The following is a 23,684-nucleotide window of genomic DNA, read 5'->3' on the forward strand; positions in this document are numbered from 1 at the left end:
TTGACAGATAACAGTCAAGACTTATTCTTCATTCTTTGTGAGGACAGATGAAAAGTAAGAGTACTTGGACCCTCTCAAGGGAGCTCACAGAGAATTACTAAGTTAGAGACAGTATTAATAGCTATCATTCAATCTGGAAAGCAGTCTTGGTCCTCATCCAGGTATCTGTTTCTTTGTAGGAAGCACAGATAAGTGGTGAATGATCTTTTTCTAACTTTCATTATGTGGACTGGATGGAGGTTTTCAAACTGGTGCCATACTGCTGCAGGGCCTAAGGGGAGGCCTGTATTTATGGCTGATCAGCTACAATTCTATTAGTCCATTTTCATGCTGGTGATAAAGACATACCCAAGACTGGGCAATTTATATGGGAAAAAGGGTTTAGTGAACTTACAGTTCCACATGGCTGGGGAGGCCTCACAATCATGGCAGAAGGCAAGGTGGAGCAAGTCATGACTTACATGGATGGCAGCAGGCAAAAAGAGAGAGCTTATGCAGGGGAACTCCTCTTTACAAAACCATCAGATCTCATGAGACTTATTCACTATCACAAGAACAGCACCAGAAATACTAGCCCCCATGATTCAATTACCTCCCACTGGGTCCCTCCCACTACACATGGGAATTGTGGAAGATACAATTCAAGATGAGATTTGGGTGGGGACACAGCCAAACCATATCAATACTATTTAGAGGGCTTAGTATTATCCTCAGTTTCAGGCATCCACTAGAAGTCTTAAAATGTATCCCCTATGGATAGGAGGGACTATTGTAATAAACGGTTGAGAGAAAGAAACTCACTTTTTTTCTTGAAAAAAGCTAGAATTCTGTGTCTTGTAAAGTTATTTTTCAAAAGTGAAAGAGAAATAAAGACTTTCTTAGACAAGAAAAAAAAAGAGGAAATTTTTTGCCAGTAGACCTATCTTGCAAGAAATGTTAGAAAAAAGTTTTTCAGAGACAAAGGAAATGATATAGGTCAGAAACTCTGGTCTGAAAACTTCTTTTTCTTATTCTTAATCGGACAATCTGTTCAAAATAAGAGCATAAACATATTTGATTATGTATGCTCATGTGTACATGCTTAGGTGTAGTTTTGTATAAGTAAAACAAATTATAGCAATTATACAAGGGATGAGAGGGAGGAATTAGGAATATCTTGTTATCATAAGGTACATGCACTACCCATCAAGTGGTATAGTGTTATTTGAAAGGGGACTTGTATTACTTGTAAATGTATACTGCAAACTCGAGGACAAACATCTAAAAAGTAAGAAAACAAGTGTGTTTCTAAACTGAGGAAAGTTACCATGTAAAGCTTGACCTCAGAAGTGATGAAAGAATACAAAATTATGAGGCTTCTAATAATAGAAATCTGTCATCAATAGAACATTTGGGAGGGGTACATCTTACACTTCACGAAAAGGAATCTAAGCTGTCTTATTCAGCACTGCATCTTCAGTGCCTAGCACAAGACTTATATATAATGAGTATTTTAAAAACAAAAAAATGAAAGTATACCTATGAGATATCTTTACCTATGTATCTATATGTATCTGGTTATTCAAAGCTTCCCCACCACCAGCCATCTCAATTCTTCCGGTATCATGTGCTCGACAGATATATAATGGTCAATACTTAGTTTCATTATTGATTCTTTGTGAGGAGAGATGGAAAATAAGAGTACTTGGGCCCCTCTCAAGGGAGCTCACAGAGAATTACTAAGTTAGAGAGAGTATTAATAAAATCTGCATGAAAAACCAAGCCCAGGCCTCAGGGAACTTGACTCTGTAACTGCAAGAGAGGATTCAATGTTTGCCCTCGGAGAAGTGCTCCATTCTATTTGCTTCTCTCATAAGTACCCACTACCACAATGTCTTCTGTCAAGGAATTGCAAGTAGCAAGGGAATGTCTGAATGCAAGGACAGACCTAGGTACCTTGCAAGCACTTCATATCTCTCTGCTTGCTGACTCTGTCTACATAGACATATAAAATGACATGAAGAGGGAGGCAGTCTTGGTCCTCATCTAGGTATCTGTTTCTTTGTAGAAAGCACAGATAAGTGGTGAATGTTCTTTTTCTGATTTTCGTTATGTGAACTGGATGGAGGCTTTCAAACTAGTGCCATACTGCTGCAGGGCCTAAAGGGAGGTCCATCTTTATAGCTGATCAGCTACAACCCTATGTATTAGGCCATTTTCATGCTGCTAATAAAGACATACTCGAGACTGGGTAATTTATACAGGAAAAAAAGGTTTAATGGACTTACAGTTACACGTAATTGGGGATGCCTCATAATCATGGCAGAAGGTAAGGAGAAGAAAGCCCAGTATTACACGGATGGCAGCAGGCAAAAAGAGAAAGCTTGTACAGGGTAAACTCCCCCTTATAGAATCATCAAATCTTGTGAGATTTATTCACTATCACAAGAATAGCATGGTAAAGACCCGCCCCCATGATTCGATTACCTTCCACCGGGTCTCTCCTGTAACATGTGGGCATTGTGGGGGTTACAATTCGAAACGAGATTTAGGTGGGGACACGGCCAAACTATATCACCTATATCACCTTCTACGTCTGAATACTCTTCAAGAAGGCCTAGAGATTTTGCAAAACTTATTTACTGAGAATGGCAAGGACAGCGCTGTGACCTCTTAGCCTTGGTGCACAGCTAATGCCAGGAGGGAACATCCTGAAGTGTCAGAGCAAAATAAGGCATGTGGCTTAGAGTGATGACCCCAGTCAAAGCAAGGCTGGATGGAGATTGTTTTCTAATATTGTTGGTTTTCTTCTTGTCCCTATTGGTCAAAGTGACTATCTCTTATGAAAAGATAATATGATGTCAAAGGAAGTTGGAAGATATGGATTTACGTCAGATCCTGGTTTATAATGTTGGCCAAGGCTTCTATATATTTAGTATTTCATAAAATTGTACTTTTAAACGAAAATGACGTTTCATGTTAACTTTAGACATTAAACAAAACTTTGTTACCAAAGCACCCAGAAATGGCCAATGTTCACTTATTTGAAACAGAAGTCTTCAGGTATTTTTTCTACCAAGAATCCGTTCTAATCTTGTTTTCAAATTTGTAAAATAAGCATAATAATTCCTACTTCCTAGGGCTACTGTGAGGATTAAATGCACACATGTGAGCATGCCTGACAATGACTGGCTACAGTAGACGTTTCCTAAACATTTGGAACTTTCTTCATTCTTCTTTCAGTTAGTTATTAGAAAATAAACTTTGTCTACTTGTCCAGCTTTTAAGCATCCTTCATTAATGAGTTTTCCCACATTTCTAGCTGGTATTTAGGCCCACTAATAATGGTCGGAATGGTAGCCTTCAGCATATTTCTTTCTAGAGGTGCTCCTCTCTAATCGGCCTGAAACAATACACTGATGTCGCAGCTTAGCTAGGTATACTGCTCATGGTATATTGCATAAAACCAAAATATACTAGAAACCCCCAACTTGAGATTCCTGTAATGGAGGGGAGGTAATGGCTAGGGGTGGAATTTTTGTAGACAATATTTATGCTATTAGGTGCATCCTCAAGCCAATAAAATGGAAATGAAAAAGGAAAGAGGTGATTGTATAAAGTGGTCACTAAAAAGAATGAAAGTGCTAAGCCAAGAGGAGGAAGCTATCTTGGAGGAAAGGATCTAATTATATTCCCAAAGGCTGGAGACTATGACTGCCCCACCATCCTCCCTACAATGACCTGAGATTATGCCCTTGACACTAAAAGGGGAAATTCCACTTCCTGCAGAGGGCTCCATTCTCTTTGTGTGAATCCATGTTTGCTGGCATCCTGGGTAGCTGCTAGCATACTACCATTCCAAAGAAGTTATTCATGTAGCTTTTAGAAAGAAGGGAAGTTAACTCAAAAATTCAAGGATGTACTGGATCAATGGACCCAGCAGTTATTGCTGCTCATGAGAATCAGCAAAGTCCCCAAAAACAAGTCAGCAAAAGAGCACTCCATTTTCCCAAAGCTGCTCACCCCTGTTATACTCTCTGTTAGCTTCAAAGCTTATCATGCAGGTCCATCTACACTGACATCATTAGCAGCAGGGTTCGAGAGCAGGAAACATGGTTCTATTTGAGAGATCAATTATTTATGGCAGGTGGCAAGAAATTAGATGTGAAAGAAATTAGACCTTTAGATGTGTCTGAGCAGAAACACAGAATTGAGATTTGTTATTCCAAGTTCAGATACTCCACCATCATTTGAATACAAGGGCTCTGGGAAAAAGCATATTCTGATCCCCAAGGTTGTAGAAGAAGATCAGTTGCCAGGGCTTCTGACTGACTCATTAGTGCCTAGTCTGCCCTTTCAGCCCTCTGACACAGTCTCCCAGGGCCACATTCCCTGTACATCCTGACTACTTGTGTCATTTCCTTGCCATCTTAGAAAGAGAAAAACCATACGTCCATGGAGACATGGGCAGTAAGGAAAGAAATGGCAAAATGAGATAAAGGAGAAAGATGGCATTGTACTATATATCTGCCCACCACCTCCTCAGCACACGGCTAAGAGACATAAACTCCATTGACTTTCTGAGGACACAAGAGAAAGACAGCATACAAAAGCTCAGGAACTAGAGAAATTGGCAGATTTTCATGCATGGGACAGACCGAAGAGGCAGAATGCTCCAACTCCAGATCCCACAGGCAGAAATGGAACTGAAGACCTGAACCAAGTGTGAGGGGATGTGGGTGCATATTTCAGTCTCCCAGAGAAGACGGGCTGAGCGGAGAAAGCCAAGAAAGGGTCTTTGAGAGCAGAGGACAGCAGGCTTTTTCACTTGTGTGCATTTGTGAGGACTGAGATTGGAAGTCAGGAATTCAGGGAGCAGAATGCCACTGTTTGAGGTGGCTGAGGCACAAGAGCATGTGAGTGGGTCAAGCCTACCCTGTGCTAGACTCAGGTCTCCACCTTTTCTCTCCCAGCAGACAATGACATGGCTACTCCCCATGGGCCTTTTAAAGTTTCTTCTAGCATCTCAAGAAACCTCTTCCTCCTTCATTGCCTTGTTCCCTCTGCCACAAGCCAATCCTGCTCCTGCTATTTCCATTTTCCCAGGGCAGGAGAGGAGGAGGGGCCCAGAGGCAGGGCCTAGTGAGTGTTACCGTGTTCCACTGTTCCCAGAAGAATGGGCATGATAACTGAGAATGGCAGGCAGCGTTGGGGAGAAAAGAATAAACAAAAAGGAATGATGGCCTAGTCTTTCGTCAAGTAAGTTAAAGGCCCTCCTTGCTACCTCCTCTTTATTCCTTGAAAAACAGTAAATGGCAGGTAGGTGGGCATGGCGATGACCATGTTGGGGAGGAAGCTGTTTCTCATTTAAAGGAGGGAGCCACCTACAAAGTCCTGTCCCTGGCTTAACAGCGAAGCCCTCCCATTCTCATTCTTGTCTTCTTTGCCTTCCTCTTCTCCGTCCATGCTACCCACTCCTTCCTACCACTGTGGGTTCAGACAAGGGACACTGGGGTAGAAGGAAGAAGGGACAGGGAGCCAGGGAAACTCTCAAGGATCAACAATTATGAGATATGAGGGGAGAGGTCAGGAGCCATGTTTGAGAGCAGTAGAAGGACAACGTCACCCTTAGATCTGGAGAATCCAGGGAAAAGACAGTGGGAAGGAGGCCAGGTCAGCTTTGGGAAGCAGTTCTGCTCCAGGGCTGGGAGTTAGGGATGAAGTAGGAAGAGCCAGGCAATGCCTAGAAAGATTTCACTTGTCCCTCCTCAAGCTCTGGGTATCTCAGGGTGAGACCCGGGATGACAAAAAGGAACTAACCCCAACCCGAGAGCTGCAGCAGACACTTCAGAGGGACTCTGAGTTTGGTAGCAGAAGATCTCATCCCTAAAGGGGGTTGTCTCTTCCGGTTGTACCCGTGCATCTGCCCATCTCCAGGCCTCCATTAGGGAGGCCCTCAGCTTCCATAAAAGGGGTTATTCTAGTTTTATTTCTTCACCTTATGCCCATTCTGCTGTAAGTGACAAGAGGGTAAAGATCTTATTTTGGTGGCATTCTCTATGTTGAAGCCTGGTGTAGGAGTTCTCTTGGCTGTCTCCTATAAGGCCAGGAATCCCTTCTTAGGATGGTCTGGGCTTTTTGTTGTTGTTCCTCTTGGAGGGTTCCAACCCTATTCTCTCAGGATATCCCCTCATCAGAGGTTTCACTCCTGAATTCTTTAAGAAAGAGCTGGCCTGTTAACAGGGGGTGCCATGTCCTCCAGAAGCACTTCCTGTCCCTGTATACAGTCTGATTGGGAAATCACCCCTCCTCTACCCACTCTGAAGCAGGAGAGTCAAAGGAAAGGATGGACACGGGAAATTTCCCTGGAAAGGCAGAATCCTCAAAACATCCCACCTTGACATTTCTGTGCCACATATTCAGTAATTTTTCTCAAATACAATGGTCACAATGTCACTCTTCCACTCGTAAAGCTGCAACAGCTCCCAGTTCCCACATCCTTGAAGCCCCCCTCCCTCCTTCAGCCTCAAGGCCCTACTTCGCCTTGCCCCAGATGATAGCCACTCTCTCTCCTCTGTTCCAGCTCACGTATACCTGATGCTGAACCAGGCTGTGAATCTGTCTTCGATTATGCTTTGTTTTTAGCCCCTAATATCGCCTCCCGACCTGTCCAAATCCTTTCTTCAACATCACATCCTGCTTCCTCCTTGTAGCCCCCGCAAACTCATTTCACAGTGTCCTCTTAGAACAGCTTCTGAAATCCAGAATTTGATTAAACACCTATCAGTGAGTCCTTGTTCCAGAGTTTCTACTTCGATTGGTCTGGAGTAGGGCCAAAAAACTGGCATTTCTAACAAGTTATCACGTATGCTGATGTTCCAGCAACACCACTTTGAGAACTACTGTCTTAGAGTACCTCTCCTGCACTTTCTCCAGAGGGGAGGGGTTGCCTTAGAAGCCCAGTAATTCTACTAAAGACTGGCCCAGAGCTAGGTATCTATATACACTCTCTGAGTAGATGGGCCTGGCCATTTTAGGATTAAATGTGAACTTAATCTGTACTTTATTTTCATCCAATTGGCAAATCTGCACCAATAATTAAGAGTGGGTACAAAATCTCCACATGTTCCCTCAATGTAGAAAGCTTCCAATGCCTATCTTCCTAATCTTCCTGATGTCTCCAGGACTGCCAGAAGCCTGGTCTCCTCCAAGACCTCTGGGTCTCCATGAGCAGGAACTCATGAACTAGCATTTCTTCCATCTGCTTTTCCAGGCCCTTGCACATCAGTCACCACAACTTCAAAGCTGGATACACAGCTAGGACCCCTGGGATCTGGTGGCCTCTAAGGGTGGAACTGACCTCAACACCTCTGTAAATCATCTCTGTAAATTACAGGAATCATCTCTGTAAATTGGTTTTTCTCTTTTCTAGTGCTGTGTTTCCTCCACTTTCCTACCTGTTGACCCTCTGCAACTCAGCCCATCCTCCATGCTGTCCCCTCTGAAAACCCACCCAGGCAGAGGTCACAGAGAGACCTGAAATGATGTAGCAGGGAAGTGCAGGGACCTACTTCTCCCCAGGGAGATTCAACTTCCTCTGAGCACTCTTAGCCCTTGCTTCATTCTGGAGGTGGGCAGGGGCTGGATCCATCCAGTGTCCCAGAGGTACAGCTGACAGTGTGATGAAGAAGACTCAGCCCAGCAGCTCAGGCCTGTCCAAAGTCCTCTGAGAAAGTTGGGATTCCCTCTAGTGGTTTCAGAGTCCTCACCTCTGGGGCCTGCAGCTCCCCAGCCCCTGCAAGTCAGCAGCTGCACTGTGTTTAAGACCCAGAGAGGCCTCTGGAGATGCAGTCTTAGGAGCAACTCCTGAGAAGTCCTTAGTCAGTTGTCTTCAAACAAGGGTTACTTGCCTCTGGGACCATACAAAGACGGTCCTGGGAATAGTGGGCATGAAGCGTTCTAAAGGAATCTATTTTCAAATCTTCAGTTCCATACATACTTCTTCCCCAGACTGATCCAATGGAAACCTTGAGGGAGGTTCTTTCCTGCCTTCCTTTCGCTAACCTCTTCCACCACTTTCTCCTTCCCTGAGCCTACCAGGGTACATTGCCCCAGAGTTCACTACCTCCCAGGAGCCAAAGGGGCTTTCAAAATATCCTAGCACAGGAAAGGAGGAAAGGCTGGGAAGGAAATCCTGCAAATAATTTCCTGTGTTTTCCTTTCAACAGAACTGAAGAAGGACTTCATCAATTAGTCAGCTGATCATTGGGCAAAATTGATGATAGTTCAGGATTTAATTTGTGTCATATAACTCTAAAGGAAATTTAAAATTTTGAATGATCTTATTATAAGAAAATTCCTTTCATTCCCATTAACATACCATCTCTGAAAATAAGAAACAGAGATATAATTGGTGGTGAGCCAAGCTTTATTCTCGAAATAACTAATATTAATTCATGGTATGAACTAATTTCAAAAATCCATCTATATCCAGCCAGGCACGGTGGCTCACATCTGTAATCCCAGCACTTTGGGAGGCTGAGGCTAGTGGACTGCTTGAGCTCAGGAGTTCGAGACAAGGTTAGGCAACATGGTGAAACCCCGTCTCTACAAAAAAAGAAAAACTAATAACAAAAATACTAGCTGGGCGTGGTGGCATGTGCCTGTAGTCCCAGTTACTTGGGAGGCTGAGGTGGCAGGAACACTTCAGCCCAGGAGGCAGAGGTTGCAGTGAGCCAACATTGTAACACTGCACTCCAGCCTGGGCAACACAGCCAGACTCTGTCTCAAACAAACAAAAACCACCTACATCATTAGAAGTGGGATTTTTAATAAATTCTAATTTTTCTTCATAATTATTTAAATGTGTAACATTTTTCTGGTTTGATCAAAAGCATTTAATAGCTCAGTCAGAAGAAACATAGCACTTAGCCTCCTGGTCACAAGAAAGTTTTTTTCTATTCATATGCATTGGAGTATTTAGTGTAAAGCTCAGTGAATTGTTACAAAGTGAACATCCTTGTAATTACCATCCAGATCAAGAAAAATAACATACAGCAGCATTCTAGCATTCTAGGAGTGGAATGACTAGAATATTGATATATGTTCACCTTCTTTATAAACCGCCAAAGTGTTTTTCAAAGTGTACCAATTTACATTCTGAATAGCAGCGTATGAGGGTTTTCTTATCCTTGTCAACATTTGAAATTGTCTTTTTCATTTTAGCCTTCCTAGTGAGTGAATTTTAGTACTGCATTGTGGTTATAATCTCTATTTCCTTGATGATCAATTAAGATATGTTTTCATGTGTTTGAGTATTTGAATATTCTCTTGTGAAGTGCCTGCTAAGTCTCTTGACTATATTTCTATGTCTTTTTCTTACTGATTCGTTTGATTCTAAATTTGAGTTGTTAGATACATATACTGCAAATATCTTCTCTTACTTCCTGGCTTGCTGTTTCACTCACTTAATGATGTCCCTTGATGAAGGGAAGTTACAAGTTGTAATGTAGTCCGATTTATCAAATATTTCCTTTCATTATTAGTGCTGTTGGAGTTCTGGTGAAGAAATCATTGTCTATTCAAAATCATGAAAATAATTTCCTATGTTTTAATTTTCCAGTTGTATTATTTTACGTTACACATTTAGACTTATCTGGAATTGATTTCTTAAATAAAATGTGATATGTCCAAAATAAATAAACAGAAAACAGTAACAAATATGGTAGATATTAACCTAACTATATCCATAGTCACTTTAATGTCAATGGTCTAGAAACAACAATTAAAAGAAAGATTATCAGGCTGTATCCAAAACCAAGACTTAAATATATGTTGTCTACAAGAAACCCACTTTAAATATAAAGACATATAGATTAAAAGTAAATGGATACAGAAAGATATACTATGCTAACACTAATTAAAAGAAAATTCTGTTCTTGGCTGGAGCCCTGACAACATTTCCAGTCCTTGCCTTTCCCTCTGCCAATGTCTGGATGATCTTGTTTCTGTAATTCCCAAGCAGTAATTTAAGTCCTACGCTTGTAGGCAGAATCACTATCCTATCTACAAAATAATTTAGGTATTGCACCAGTTGTGAGGGATTTTTGCTACAGATCTTACCTTCCCTAGTTGATTCCATAGCGCTTTAAACACCGATTTGGACTTCCAGCCTAGCAGCCGGACACTATTAGACTAGTAAGAACACTATCTGTTTATCTCCCTCTCTTGCCCTATGGAGTTGTGAGAACCAGCTCTACCACAGAATCTGGCATAAGCAGTAATATTAGCATGAGTGCATGCATGAACTTTAAAAGGAGATTGAACTGGATTCAAATCTGGGCACTATCACTTACTAGGTATGTGATCTTGGGAAAGGTCAGAAAAGCTCTCTGAGGCTCAGTCTCCTCATATATAAAATGGAGAGAACCGTAACAACAATGGCACGTCAATAATAAGAATGGTAGTAGGAGACGAAGATGAGGTAGGCCTACAGGGCTTTATAGTAAAACTTAGATGAGATAATACTGATTTGCCTAATTCATGCCAGGCCCATGCAAGCACTCAGTAAATATAATGCCAGTGACAGTGGTAATGATGATAATGAAAATGAGAAATTATAGATTCTATATATGGTGTCCTACATAAAGTGTTCTTATATTTAGAACTTGAGGGGAATAGAATTGGAGGATGCAAAGGAAGAAGCAGAAAGAAACCAGTCATCTTTCGCAACGAAACTGATAACTAGTTCCAGTTAAATATGTAGTCTGAACTTGATGGACAGCGTATATATTGAAAGTAGAAGTGGAGATATTAAGTAGAAGATCAGAAACTCAAAGAAAAAAAGGAAGATCTCTTTACTGTTTCTTATTAAGTCCCCTATGCCTATACCAAAAAAAAAGAAGAAGAAAAATGGAAACAAAACTAAAACAAGCAGGTACCCATGCATCATTTCACCTGTTCTTGCTGCTATTTCTGTTGGAGAGAACCACGTGGAGAGAGAAGTTCCAGAAATACTCTGCTTCAAGACTATGAATCTTAATGGTTGCATATGCAGGCTTTGGAGTCAAATATAGCTGGGTTCTATGTCAGTTCTACCACTTTCCAGCTTACCTAATCTCTCAGGGCCTCAGATTTTTAATCTTTACCCTTCTAAAGCAAATGTATTAGAACATTTTGTAGAACGCCACAGAAATCCAACTCAAACTAGCGTCAACAAAAAGAATCTACTGGCTTAAGACTGAGCCGCCAGAACAACTGGAATCACAGGCACTGTCTGAATATTTTTTCTGACTCTTGTATCTGCTCTCTGTATTGTCAACTTAATTTCCTCTCACTAAGACCAACAAATATGTGCAGTGAAAGTTCCCACTGCTTCAGCTACCAGGGAGGCTCCAAGTTAAAATTTTTTTTCTAAGGTAGCACTCCATTAAGCTCATTTCGAGTCAAGTGCCCATCTCTGATCCAACTAAAGATTGCCACTGGGATATGGTTATATAAGAAGATGGCTGCTCCTATAGTAACCACAGTAGACAACAGAAGAAAGGATCATGCGGGGAGAAAATCCCACAGATATTCACTAAGGTTTTTTGTTTTTGTTTTTTTTTTTTTTTTTGAGACAGATTCTCACTCTGTCACCCAGCCTGGAGTGCAGTGGCGTGATCTCAGCTCACTGCAAGCTCTGCCTTCCGGGTTCACACCATTCTCCTGCCTCAGCCTCCCGAGTAGCTGAGACTACAGGTGCCCACCACCATGCTCAGCTAATTTTTTGTATTTTTAGTAGAGACAGGGTTTCACTGTGTTAGCCAGGATGGTCTCGATCTCCTGACCTCGTGATCCGCCCACCTTGGCCTCCCAAAGTGCTGGGATTACAGGTGTGAGCCAACACCCCCAGCCAGTGATGTTTCTTTAAAATTTTAATGATATGTTTCAGTGAAAATTGATTCATTAACTTTTAAGTAAAAATGAAATAAAACTGTATCTGGGAAACAATCTCAACTTTAGAAAGCGTAACATATACTAAAATCACTGTCAGAAAAAGGACTAAAACATTAATAGTGTTTATCCTAGATAACAGAACTATGAATAACTTTCATTTTTTCTAAATGTTTTACTTGTTCTATAGTTTTTTCTTCAATAAGCCTGTATTACTTTTACAATCAGCATGAAACAGTAAAAGATTTTGGTTGTCATTATTGTCTTTTTAATATTACTTATATTTGTTTCAGGTTAAATTCTGCAATACATTAAGACAGGCTCACACATAACCCTAGTTAAAATCCAAGGGAATGAGACAAAGTTCTATAAGCTTTCTTTGACTTCTACAGTAATTGTGAAAGTTGTCCAGAGAATATATGAGTTTATTTGAAGACAGAACTCCAGAACAAGTTTTCAGAGATGATTCATTAAAATCACATTGGTTGTTAATTTTATAATTTGGCAATTTATCACATTACTGTTATTGTTTCGGTAATGTGCAGATGATTACTCTGTTTTCTTATAGCCTGTGATGTCTGATCATTCAGTATTCCACAGATCATATAAGGTCCAGATCAGTAGCTAGCATTATCTAACCGGAGGGAGGTGAGGGATGAAAGACTACATATTGGGTACAATGTATACTGCTCAGGTGATGAGTACACTAAAATATCAGAAATCACCACTAAGAACTTTTCCATGCAACCAAACACCACCTGTTCCCCAAAACCTATTGAAATAAAAATTTTAAAAAACAAGAAGACAAGTAATTACTAGTGCTGGCTTCTTTACAGTGCTTCAAAGAGTATGGAGAGAGAGTTCCAATCTATCTGGTAACAACAATGTTAATCCCTGTGTGAACACTAAGGCATCTAAAATCAATCACCTTTAGGAGATAACAGGTTTTACAAAAGGTGTCTAGTCAGAGGGGAAAAAAACCGCAGGCCTCAGAGTCAAAGTTTAAAATTCAGAAATTCAGTTTTGCAGGCTCTGTGGCCTTCAGCAAATTCCTTAATTTCTTTTTTTTTTTTTTTTTTTTTTTGGAGACAGAGCTTCGCTGGAGTGCAGTGGTGCAATCTTGGCTCACTGCAACCTCCGCCTCCCAGGTCCAAGCAATTCCCCTCCCTCAGCTTCCCGAGTAACTGGGACTACAGGCACATGCCACCACACCCAACTAATTGTTTGTATTTTCGTAGAGATGGGGTTTCACCATATTCGCCAGGATGGTCTCAATCTCCTGACCTCATGATCCACCCGCCGCAGCCTTCCAAAGTGCTCGGATTACAGGCGTGAGCCACCACGCCCGACCAAATTCCTTAATTTCTGAAGCTTCAAGTTTCTCACCTATAATAAAGATAATGCTTCTAACGTATAAGATTACTGTTGGATTGGATGAGATAACACATGATATTCTCATATCACATGTAGTGCTTCTGGTACACAATAAGCACTCATCAAAAGTACACTTCCTGCTTCATCTCCCATCCCAACTCCTCTTCCCATTCCAACGAAGACCATTTTCCATCAAACATAGCATGTTAAATAACTAAATGCGAAACGTGATTTCTCTTGAGCATATATATTCATTATGAGAAAAGGATAATTATAAATCTTTCTTGATAATTGAAAAGGAATAGTAGCTATAAAATACACTACTAGATAAAAAAGGAAAAACTATATAAAATGTTTGGACCATGTAACTATTGCTAATATCCAAAATCCTGGATTTTACTACTGTTTTGTTGTTTATTTGCATGTTTGTTTCTTTTGCTTTCCAATCTCTGAACCTCCAAAATAACAAAGCTTAAAGATTGCACAAAAGTTATTCTATGGGAAAAAAAATTTTGGCCATCATCAAATGCTAGGCTTAAAATCACGTAGGAAACTTCTTTTTATTATAATGAGAAATAGGAATATAAGATAAAGACTTTTCTTGTTGAATCATGATATTCTACAGTCACCAAATATTTTAAAGGGTTTATTATCAATAAACATGCCTCCATTCCTCAGAGATGTAGCTCACTGCCTTAGTTCTGACTGGAGAAAGCACAAAAATAACAATGTTTTTTTACCTCTGTTAGAACATGGAAACTTTTAATATGATGGTCCCTTTCCTCAAAAACAGACAAGTGCAAGTATGAAATCTGGCATCGCTGACCTGAACCAGAAGACATTTATAGGCCTTCCATGGACTCAGGTTGGTCCCTTAGCAGGATTAAGAACATCAAAATATTCTACATTAACATCTCCATTCTCATGAAAACATTCTCACGAGCTTTGAAAGAAAATAAAAATCTTGGCCAGACACAGTTGCTCACGCCCATAATCCCTATGCAAGGCTGAGGTGGGTGAATCACTTGAGCCCAGGAGTTCAAGACCTGCCTGGACAACATGGCGAAACCTCATCTCTACAAAAAATACAAAAATTAGGTGAGTATGGTGGCACATGCCTGTAGTCCCATCTATTCAACAGGCTGAGTTGGGAGAATCATTTGAGCCCTGGAGGCGGTGAGCCAAGATTGCACCACTGCACTCCAGCCTGGGCAACAGAGTGAGACTCTGCCTCAAAAAAAAATTTAAAAAGCGGAAAAAAATCTGAATTATTGGTGGTTTTTAATTTAATATAAACAATTCTATATCTGCTGCCTGCCTGAGATAGATACATAGTGATTTTTTTTTCACTTCCCTCCCATTTTCTCCTGACATCTTCCATCCTTACCCCCCTCCATCTTCTCCAGGGCTCTCCTCTCAATCCCAAACCCTAACACAAGAGTCTAGTGCACCAGGGATATATGTGTTCTCAATCATTAGGCTTAGGAAATGCTTACATCCATGTAGTCTGTCCCTTGAAAGAGTTAAGGATCCCTTGAATTGAGCTGAGGCATATAGTACAAGTGATAATGATAAGTGTAACAAACACCCGTTGTTGAGCATCCATTATGTGCCAGGCACTATGCCAGGTGTTTCACATTTCGTAATATCAAATTCTCTCAACACGTCTGTAAAGTAGGTGTTACTAAAACATCCATTTTACAGATGTACAATATTTTATAGCCAGGAAGTAGCTCAGTCGGGATTGCATTCTGGCACGAAGACTACAGTTTGTTTAACTAATGCCCTAGAGGTTTACTTGAATATCTTTATTCCAGAAAGACCAAGCAAAAGACTTTAGCTAAAGTATCACATTTATGTGACCTTTTCTCTGTCTACATAATCAAGGCAGTGTCTACTTTCCGTAGTTTTTCTTGCACTGTTTGTCCGAACTACTGAACACTTGTTCCACACTGCTATGCATTGTTATTCATTCGATATATATTTAGTGAGTATCTTCCTTGTGCCAAGATTTGAACTCTGGGGAAAGACCAGTGAACAAGACGTAGTCTTTGACCTCAAGACTCTTTGGTTTAAAGATGAAGAAGGACATAAAAGTTATTACACCTAAGGGATCAGGGAAGACTTCTTGGAGTTGGCATATAAACTGAACCTTGACTGATGAGTCGAACATGGCCTGAGGAAAGGAAGCAAAATGGGGTCCGATAATGCAACTCGTGCCACAGCTCAAGCAGGAAGTGAAGCTGGAGGCCTGGGCCAGACCTGGACACATGCATACCTGAGAGAGCATGGAGAGCTGGAACACTGTCTGTTTCAGAATTTGGAGATAAAGTCAGAGGACGTATGTGGTATAAGCAAGCCTGAAGAAGCAGTCAGGGGCTGGATCATGAAGGGTATTTTCAGTCAGATAAACTAACAATTCAAGTTGGGCGTCGTGGCTTACACCTATAATCCCAACACTTTCAGAGGCTGAGATGGAAAGACTGCTTGAACCCAGGTGTTCGAAACCAGCCTGGGCAACATGGTGAGACCCTGTGTCTACAAATAGTTTAAAAAACAGAAAAGAAATTAGCCAGGCAGGGTGGCATGCACCTGTAGTCCCAACTACTTGGGAGGCTGAGGCAGGAGGATCACTTGAGCCTGGGAAATGGAGGCTGCAGTGAGTTAGAAACACACCGCTGCACTCCAGCCTGGGCAATACAGTGAGACCTCATCTCTAAATTAAACAAATTAATTAAAATTAAAATAAACTAATTAAATTAAAATAAACTAATTCATACTGAAGTACATGGACAGCAATGAGTTTTAAGATAGTGGTTCTTATGCTCAGACTTGCTTTTTTTTTGTTTTTTTGGTGTTTTTTTTTTTTTTCTTTTTTTTGGAGACAGGGTCTCACCATTCACCCAGGCTGGAGTGTACTGGAGTGCAGTGGTGCGATCTCAGCTCACTGCAACCTCTGGCTCCCAGGCTCAAGTGATCCTCCCACCTCAGCCTCCTGAGAAGCTGGGACTACATGTATGTGTCACCACTCCCAGCTAAGTTTTGTATATTTTTTGGCAGAGATGGGTTTCACTATGTTGCCCAGGCTGGTCTCAAACTCCTGGGCTCAAGCAACCCATCCTCCATGACCTCCCAAACTTGCATTAAGTTCACTTTGGCTTCAGTGTGGCAAATGGGTCACAAAGGCTGGGACTGGAAATGGAGAGATCAGTTTGGAGGCTGCTGCAGTCATTCAAATAAGAATGGATGATGGTCTCATTTAAGATGACAGTATGGAAAACAGAATGAGATATAATAAGCAATCTCTCTCTTTCTCTCACTCTTGCTTTCTCTCTCTCTCTCATCTTGTCCACAGATAATAATTATAACTAATATTTACTGAGCATATATTATGTAGCAGTCTCTTTCCTAAGTCCTTTATATTTGACTTCTTTAATCCTCAAAACAAGCCAATTCCTCATTATATACCTTAGGATACAGCTTGAAATCAAGTTACGTGGCCGAGGTCCTTGAGGAGGTCAGAGACAATATCCTGTGTTTCTTTCATTTTAGACAGACAGACAGACAGACAGACAGATAGATAGATAGATAGATAGATACCAATAAATATTTGTAGATTGGTTATTACAATCCAAAATTTCTTGGACTTCGTATCTCCCGAAGTGCTCAAATGGAGAAATGTGACGATTTGTCAAGGATGCTTTGAAACAAAATCCTACATTGTGTGGAAGTTTTACTCAGAAAATCCTAAGGCCCCTAATAATACTAACATTCCGATGACTTTATAACTGGAGGAATTTAAAGGATGCATGACTTGATCATGAATAGAGAAACCTCTGAGCTTGCAAGGTTCTCCACCAGTAAGAAAATCATCACCAGTGTCACCCACCCTTGCAAACACCATATTCTCTGGCTACTATTTCTGAGGTCCTCTTTCAGTGCTCCCCACGTGACTGGGCAAAAGGAAATACCTAGCTTTGTGTGACAGGACACCGATCACACATATTTCCCTGAAAACCTAATCAAAGTATAATAGAGACACAGTGATTAAATTATTAAGTCCACTTTAATTTCCTAAAGCACCAGTATGTAGTAATATGCTAATTTCCACGGACAGTGTAGCGTTTTATAATGGAATTAGGGATATATTCCAAGGAAAGGTTGAAAATCCCTCAAATCGGAGAACTGTGCCTTTATTGCTTTTCTAATATTAACATGCTCTGGGACTTTGGGCAGGTCTCTTATGCCTCTCTCAGCTTCATCTGTACCTCATTTGTAAAATAAGGAATAATACTTAACAGCTACCTCACAGGGACATATACTGAAAAAAGAATGAGCTAATATAGACAGGCAAGATGCTCTGAGATCTTTGGATGAAAGATCCAGCACATTAAATCCTAATTAATGTTAAAGAATTAAAGAGGCACACAAATCCTATTAAATGTATATATTTCAGAGGAATGGACCACGATATCATAAGCTATATAAAAAATCTTTTATGGTGTGAGGTATGAAAATATTAAAATATAAGATCACTTTATAAATGCCCTCTCCTTTTAGATTAAAAGCCAGCAGCGCTCAATTCCATCTTTTTTCTAAAACTTCAAAGGATAGTGAAATTCCCATGATAGTATCTTAAAAGGAAATCTGGAGTTACCTTAAAGTCATTTCTGGATAATAAAATAGTGTAAAGTCTAATTTTTGAAACTGCAAGAAAAAAGACCTCAGATTCATTTGACCCTCAATTCCTGTGCTCATCTACATTTCTCACGTGGGTTGAAAGCAGGCAGATGGTTAACAGCTGCCAGGAATGACTGAGTTCTAGACTGAAGGATGATGATCCACTGCTCTAATATCCTCCACTCCAAGAACTACCTTTAAGAGTTTTTTAAATCAATTTTCTTATGATTAATATTTCCTAAGGCAGATCAGCTTCCACATTAGGAAATGCTGGCCTTGATTCATGTTCTAGTTTAAATCTTACTAAAGGGCATCTTTCCCATTTTAAAAATATAGTCTAAAATGCCATCTGAGAGCTAGTAGATAATACAGTCATTGTCTTATTCAAAGGCATTGTATGTAAGGTATGCAGAAATAACACAGAAATAAAAATTTGTTTCAGAGTCAGAAAATGCCACTGATCCAGAAGATAAGAGATATTTTAAGATCTAAGCTCTTAAATGAAGATCAATTACTCCAGATTACTGTTTGAGGCTAAACTTTTAGGCAGAACTTAAAACAATAACAATAATTAAAAATAATTATCTGGAGGAACAGAGGAACAGAGTTTATGGATCTAGGATTCCTAACAAGAGCTTTGACATTCTCATAAGGCTTAAACAGCTAAGTACAGCAACCCCTAACAGAGAAGGGAATTGTCCAGAAAAATAAATACATGCGAATTAAAAGAGGTCACTGATCTCTGATTCGAATCTTGCAATTGAAATTTCCAATATCCAAATGTTACGCTGCTTTCACAGTTACTAACCACTCTTTGAAAAATAAGAGAAACCAGCCACGGGTAGAACAAATTATAGAATGTAGAATAAGATTGCAGTTAAAAACAAAAATATAACAGCAGAGAAATTCTAGATCTTATATTTATGAAACCAAAACTAAATTTCAAATACAAATGAGTCATCAGGAAAGCATAACTGCAAAACTGCCTGTCAGCCTACTTCCCATTCCAGGGAGGTCTGAATCAAGCGCAGTGACTAGAAAGCAATGAATAATATAAACGTACGCCCAAGAGGAACAGATTCTGAAAACCTGTCCCAGAAATATAAAAGTTGGAAGGAATCAAGTTTTATCTATTTGTAAACCTACTTTTTAAATATTTCATCAGGACCAATAAAAAATTGAACATGACATGTGCTATCTTATTAGCACTTGGAGAAGAGTCAGTAAATGCCTCATACTGGTACCACCGCTCCCTTTTCCCTTGCCCACAGTAAACATAACTTATTGAAAAACAATAGTTTCCCACTGAGCATAGGGAGGGTTTTTGAATCCTTTTGAAAACATTGCCCCACTTAGTCACTACTTATCAACTGGAGTTGTGTTCTGAGGTGACAGCTATTTCCTATCTCCAACTTAGATACTCATATGGAAAAGTTGCTTATAATTAAAAAGTAGTGGTTTCTCATTTACATATTATGTTTAGCAAACACTTAAATATGTACTTGTAAACGTTTTGCAAAATACCAACTATCATTCAGAGCAGCCTCATATTTATTTTATGTCATTTTGTTTTTTAATATTTGTATAAATGTATGGGGTAAACATTAATTTTGTTCCATGGATACACTGCAGCATGGTGAAATCAGAGGCTTTTAGGGTATCCATCACCCAAATAATATACATTGTACCCACAAACTCTGACACCCCAACCTATCACCATGCAATTCCCATTGCTAACTATTTAAATATTTGATGCTGTGCTTTGTAGAATTTGCCAATGTACTACAGTCCATATATTCTCAAGTCTACATACTTTCATTCTAATTTGCCGCAATTTAATAACAGCTTTCCTGAAGGAGAAGAAATAAAGCACTACCATATGAATGTAATTTAATTGTAACACTGCCAAATTTCTGATCATTAAAATTTGAAAAATGTGTGTGATATATACATACATAAGCTAAACCCTAACACTCACACTCCTACTTCTGTGAGTGGTACTTTTAAGCCAAGGGTTGAATAACACAAATTCACACATATAGATCTCATTTTACTAGATGCTGCCAGGCATCTAATACATACATTTTTTAAAACCTATATAGGTGAATTCAAGTGTCCAGTTCTGTGAAGGCTTATTACCACACAGTATCTTATTTTACTCTATTATAAAAAGACATTTAAATGAAACCTTTCTATTATAATATTTCAAATTTTCATGTTTTCCATAAGCAGCAATGTCTTTCCTAAGGCTTGTTCTGAGATTCTAAAGGCATTTCAACCAAAAATAAATGTTATTTTAGTTGATACAAAATTAGAATATAACAATACTCAGACAAATTGAAATTGGTGGTTTGTCATGATTAACTGCAGATATTACATAGAGTTAAAAACAAGATCCCACCCCATCTTCAAACATTCATGTGTTTTCCTGACAAATATAGAAATAAATGTTAATTTTCAACTTCCTGGAGGAAGCCAAGAAAGACTTATAACTTGCAGATATCACAGAGCTCAGAAATCGATAACACCGGATCATCAGAACAAAATGTAGTCCATCACTAATGCACATGTTTTTGTTTTACAGGGATGAATATGAACACTGATCCTAACTTACAAAAGAAGAAATGCATATGCTAACAAGCACATGAAAAAGTTCTAACTAAAATAATACAAATTAAAAGTTCTAACTAAAATAATACAAATAAAAATAACACTCAATTTTTTGTCCATTTGATTAATATTTTTTAAACTGACTCAAGACACATAAGACTACCAAGCGGGGGAAAAAGAAAACTAACTAAAAGCTTCATTGAGAAGTTAATTCACAGTAAAACGTACATTGTAAACAAGACAATGTATCACTGGGACAAGATAACAGAAAGAAAAATCTAGAAAATAAATTAAAATATGTTAAACAGAATCAAAGATATCAAAAAATGATAAAAGTCACATTAAAAAATCACTCTAGCGGCCGGGCGCGGTGGCTCACGCCTGTAATCCCAACACTTTGGGAGGCTCAGGCAGGCGGATCACGAGGTCAGAAGATCCAGACCATCCTGGCGGACACTGTGAAACCCCGACTCTACTAAAAACACAAAAAAAATTAGCCGGGCGTGGTGGCGGGCGCCTGTACTCCCACCTACTCCGGAGGCTGAGGCAGGAGAATGGCATGAACCCAGGGGGCGGAGCTTGCAGTGAGCTGAGATCCCGCCACCGCACTCCAGCCCGGACACAAGAGCGAGACTCTGTCTCAAAAAACAAACAAACCAAAAAAAATCACTGTAGCATGTGCATGACTTGGCTAGGTGTGCCATAACAAATATCCCATGTACTGGGTAACTAAACCAACAGAAATTTATTTTCTCACAGTTCTGGAGACTAGAAGTCTGAGATCAAGGTGTTGGCAGGTGTGGTTTCTTCTGAGGCTCTCTCCTTGACTGACAGATGGCCACCTTCTTGGTATGTGTTCACACTGTCTTCTCTCTGTGTGTGCTTGTGTCTGGTGCCTTAACTCTTCTTATAAAGACACAAGTCATATTGGATTGGGGCCTACCCATATGACCTCATTTTACCTTAATCATCTCTTTAAAAGCCCTGTAGCCAAATATAATCACATTCTGAGATACTGGGGGCTGGGGCTTCAACAAATGAATTTGGGAGGTGGGGACATGATTCAGCCCATAACTATACAGAAGAGAGAAAATATGACTTAAAAAAAGAATAAAATAAAACTTATGGAAATAAAAAAATATAGCCTTAAATTTAAAATCTAATTGGTAGGTTAAACAGCAGCAGTTCAGTTTGGAGGTCTGAAAAGAGAATTAGTGAACTGGAAAACATCTGTGGATAACATGGAATATGCACAGAGAAATAGAAAGGTGAAGGATAAGACAGGATGATTAAGAGAGACTAAGAATAAGATGAGATGGTTCAATTTATGTCTCATTGAAATTTCAGAAAGGATGTTATAGAAGTGAGTGAGAGGTAATAGTTAAAGAGATAATGGTTGAGAATTTTCCAATAGTCATGAAAGATACTGATTCTAAAATTTAGGAATATCAAGAAATTCTAAGGAAGACAAATGAAAAGAAATCCACATTCAGATTATTGTAGTGAAGTGCAGAACTTCAAATACAAGGAGATCTTAAAAGCAGTAATGGAAGGAAAAACTCATTATCTACAATGGAATGAAAATTATAAAGACATCAGCAATGATAGATGCCATAGGACAACAGAGTAATGTTTCCAAAGTGCTAAAGGAAAATAATAGTCAAATTCTAATTCTATATCCAGTTATACTATCATTCAAAAGAAAATGCAACAGGAAAAGAAAAATACTTTATATCAAAAATGTAATCGTGAGTACTTCTAAGTACATTAATTGTAGATGATTTTTATTTCTTCTTTATATTTTTCTGTATTTTCAAAAAATCATTTTTTAACCTCTATCATTTTAACATTAATAATTTACATTTACACACACAAAAAAATTAAAACACATTCATCTTTGTTAAGACAATGGAATAAAATAACTTCATAGTCATTTTCTTCATTTTAACCAGTCATTTTTCTTTCTTGGTGTATTACATCTCAGAGCCCACTAGAATAAATATCATTCATTCAGACTTTGATTCTTTCCCAATAAAATGTGTGACCAAAAAAAAAATAACAATTTAAGACAAGAGGTGGGACTGCAATTTAGAATTCAAGTATAGCAGAATTATAAAATGTAATTAACTCAGCATTATTGAACCAACAAACATAGAACTTTCAACTTGAAGTATGTCCTCCGGATCCCTCACTGAAGGTTTGTTCTTCCAGCATGACCTATTATATCAGCAGTGACAGGCAAGGCCAATGAACAAAAGCAGAAATCCTGTTGGGATTCCATCCTCAGTTAATCCTAGCTTGTTTTAGAAATTACTTTCTTTTAATCACCTTCATTTTCAGTTTCTAGCATTTGCTTACCAACATCTTGATTACTTTTTATTAATATATCCAACACTAATTATAAGCTGAGTGATGCTGCTAAATCTTTCCTTCCAAAACAATGTTCCATACACAAACATTTGAAAATAAAATCAGTAAGAAATCATCATCCACAATTATGTTTTGCAAGTACTTTTTAAATGAGCAACTATCATAATTAATATGTAAAAAGTTATGCTCATTAATAATTTCTTAAATTTGGGATAACAAACAAAACATATAATGATAAATTTTATTTATCAAATAAACAAAATAGCTGGTTTATTTATCAAAACCAGCTATTTTGTTTTTCAGTGTTTCTTTGGAATAAGCCAAATTTTTAAAAATTACATCACCTTTTTAGGTTCAAATATTACTTTCATATAAATATAAAGCTTTGACCTTGTAATTTTCAATGTTTCATTGCAATTTTACTAGCTTTTGGGCTTTGGCAGAATCCTGCTTTTTTTCTTGCAATAAAATGACTTTAAAAGAACTTTCTAACCCACACTTTACTTGGTGAGCACAGAAGATAATGGCTTTAAAAAAATCTCTAATCAATCTATAAAGCATTCTTGAGAATTTCAAGTAACCGTTTGACTTCTTTGCATATAGAGATACGTAGGAACTTACGGACATTTCCCTCCCATTGTTTTCTATCAAATGAGTCCCAGTTTATTAATATGCAATCTTTATGCAGGTTAGGTAAGTATGAAAAAAAAATCTCAAAGAGAGAAGTTTCAAATAAA

General features: G+C 38.9%; 1 protein-coding gene across 5 annotated transcripts in view; it reads right to left on the reverse strand.

Annotated features, from left to right (window-relative positions):
• LOC105470104 (transmembrane protein 117) overlaps positions 1-23,684 on the reverse strand; it is a 579,101-nt gene that overhangs the window by 412,628 nt on the left and 142,789 nt on the right. The gene's annotated exons all lie outside the window — the stretch shown is intronic.

This window comes from Macaca nemestrina, chromosome 10 (assembly GCF_043159975.1).
Source record: "Macaca nemestrina isolate mMacNem1 chromosome 10, mMacNem.hap1, whole genome shotgun sequence".
NCBI classification, from domain to species: Eukaryota; Metazoa; Chordata; class Mammalia; order Primates; family Cercopithecidae; genus Macaca; species Macaca nemestrina.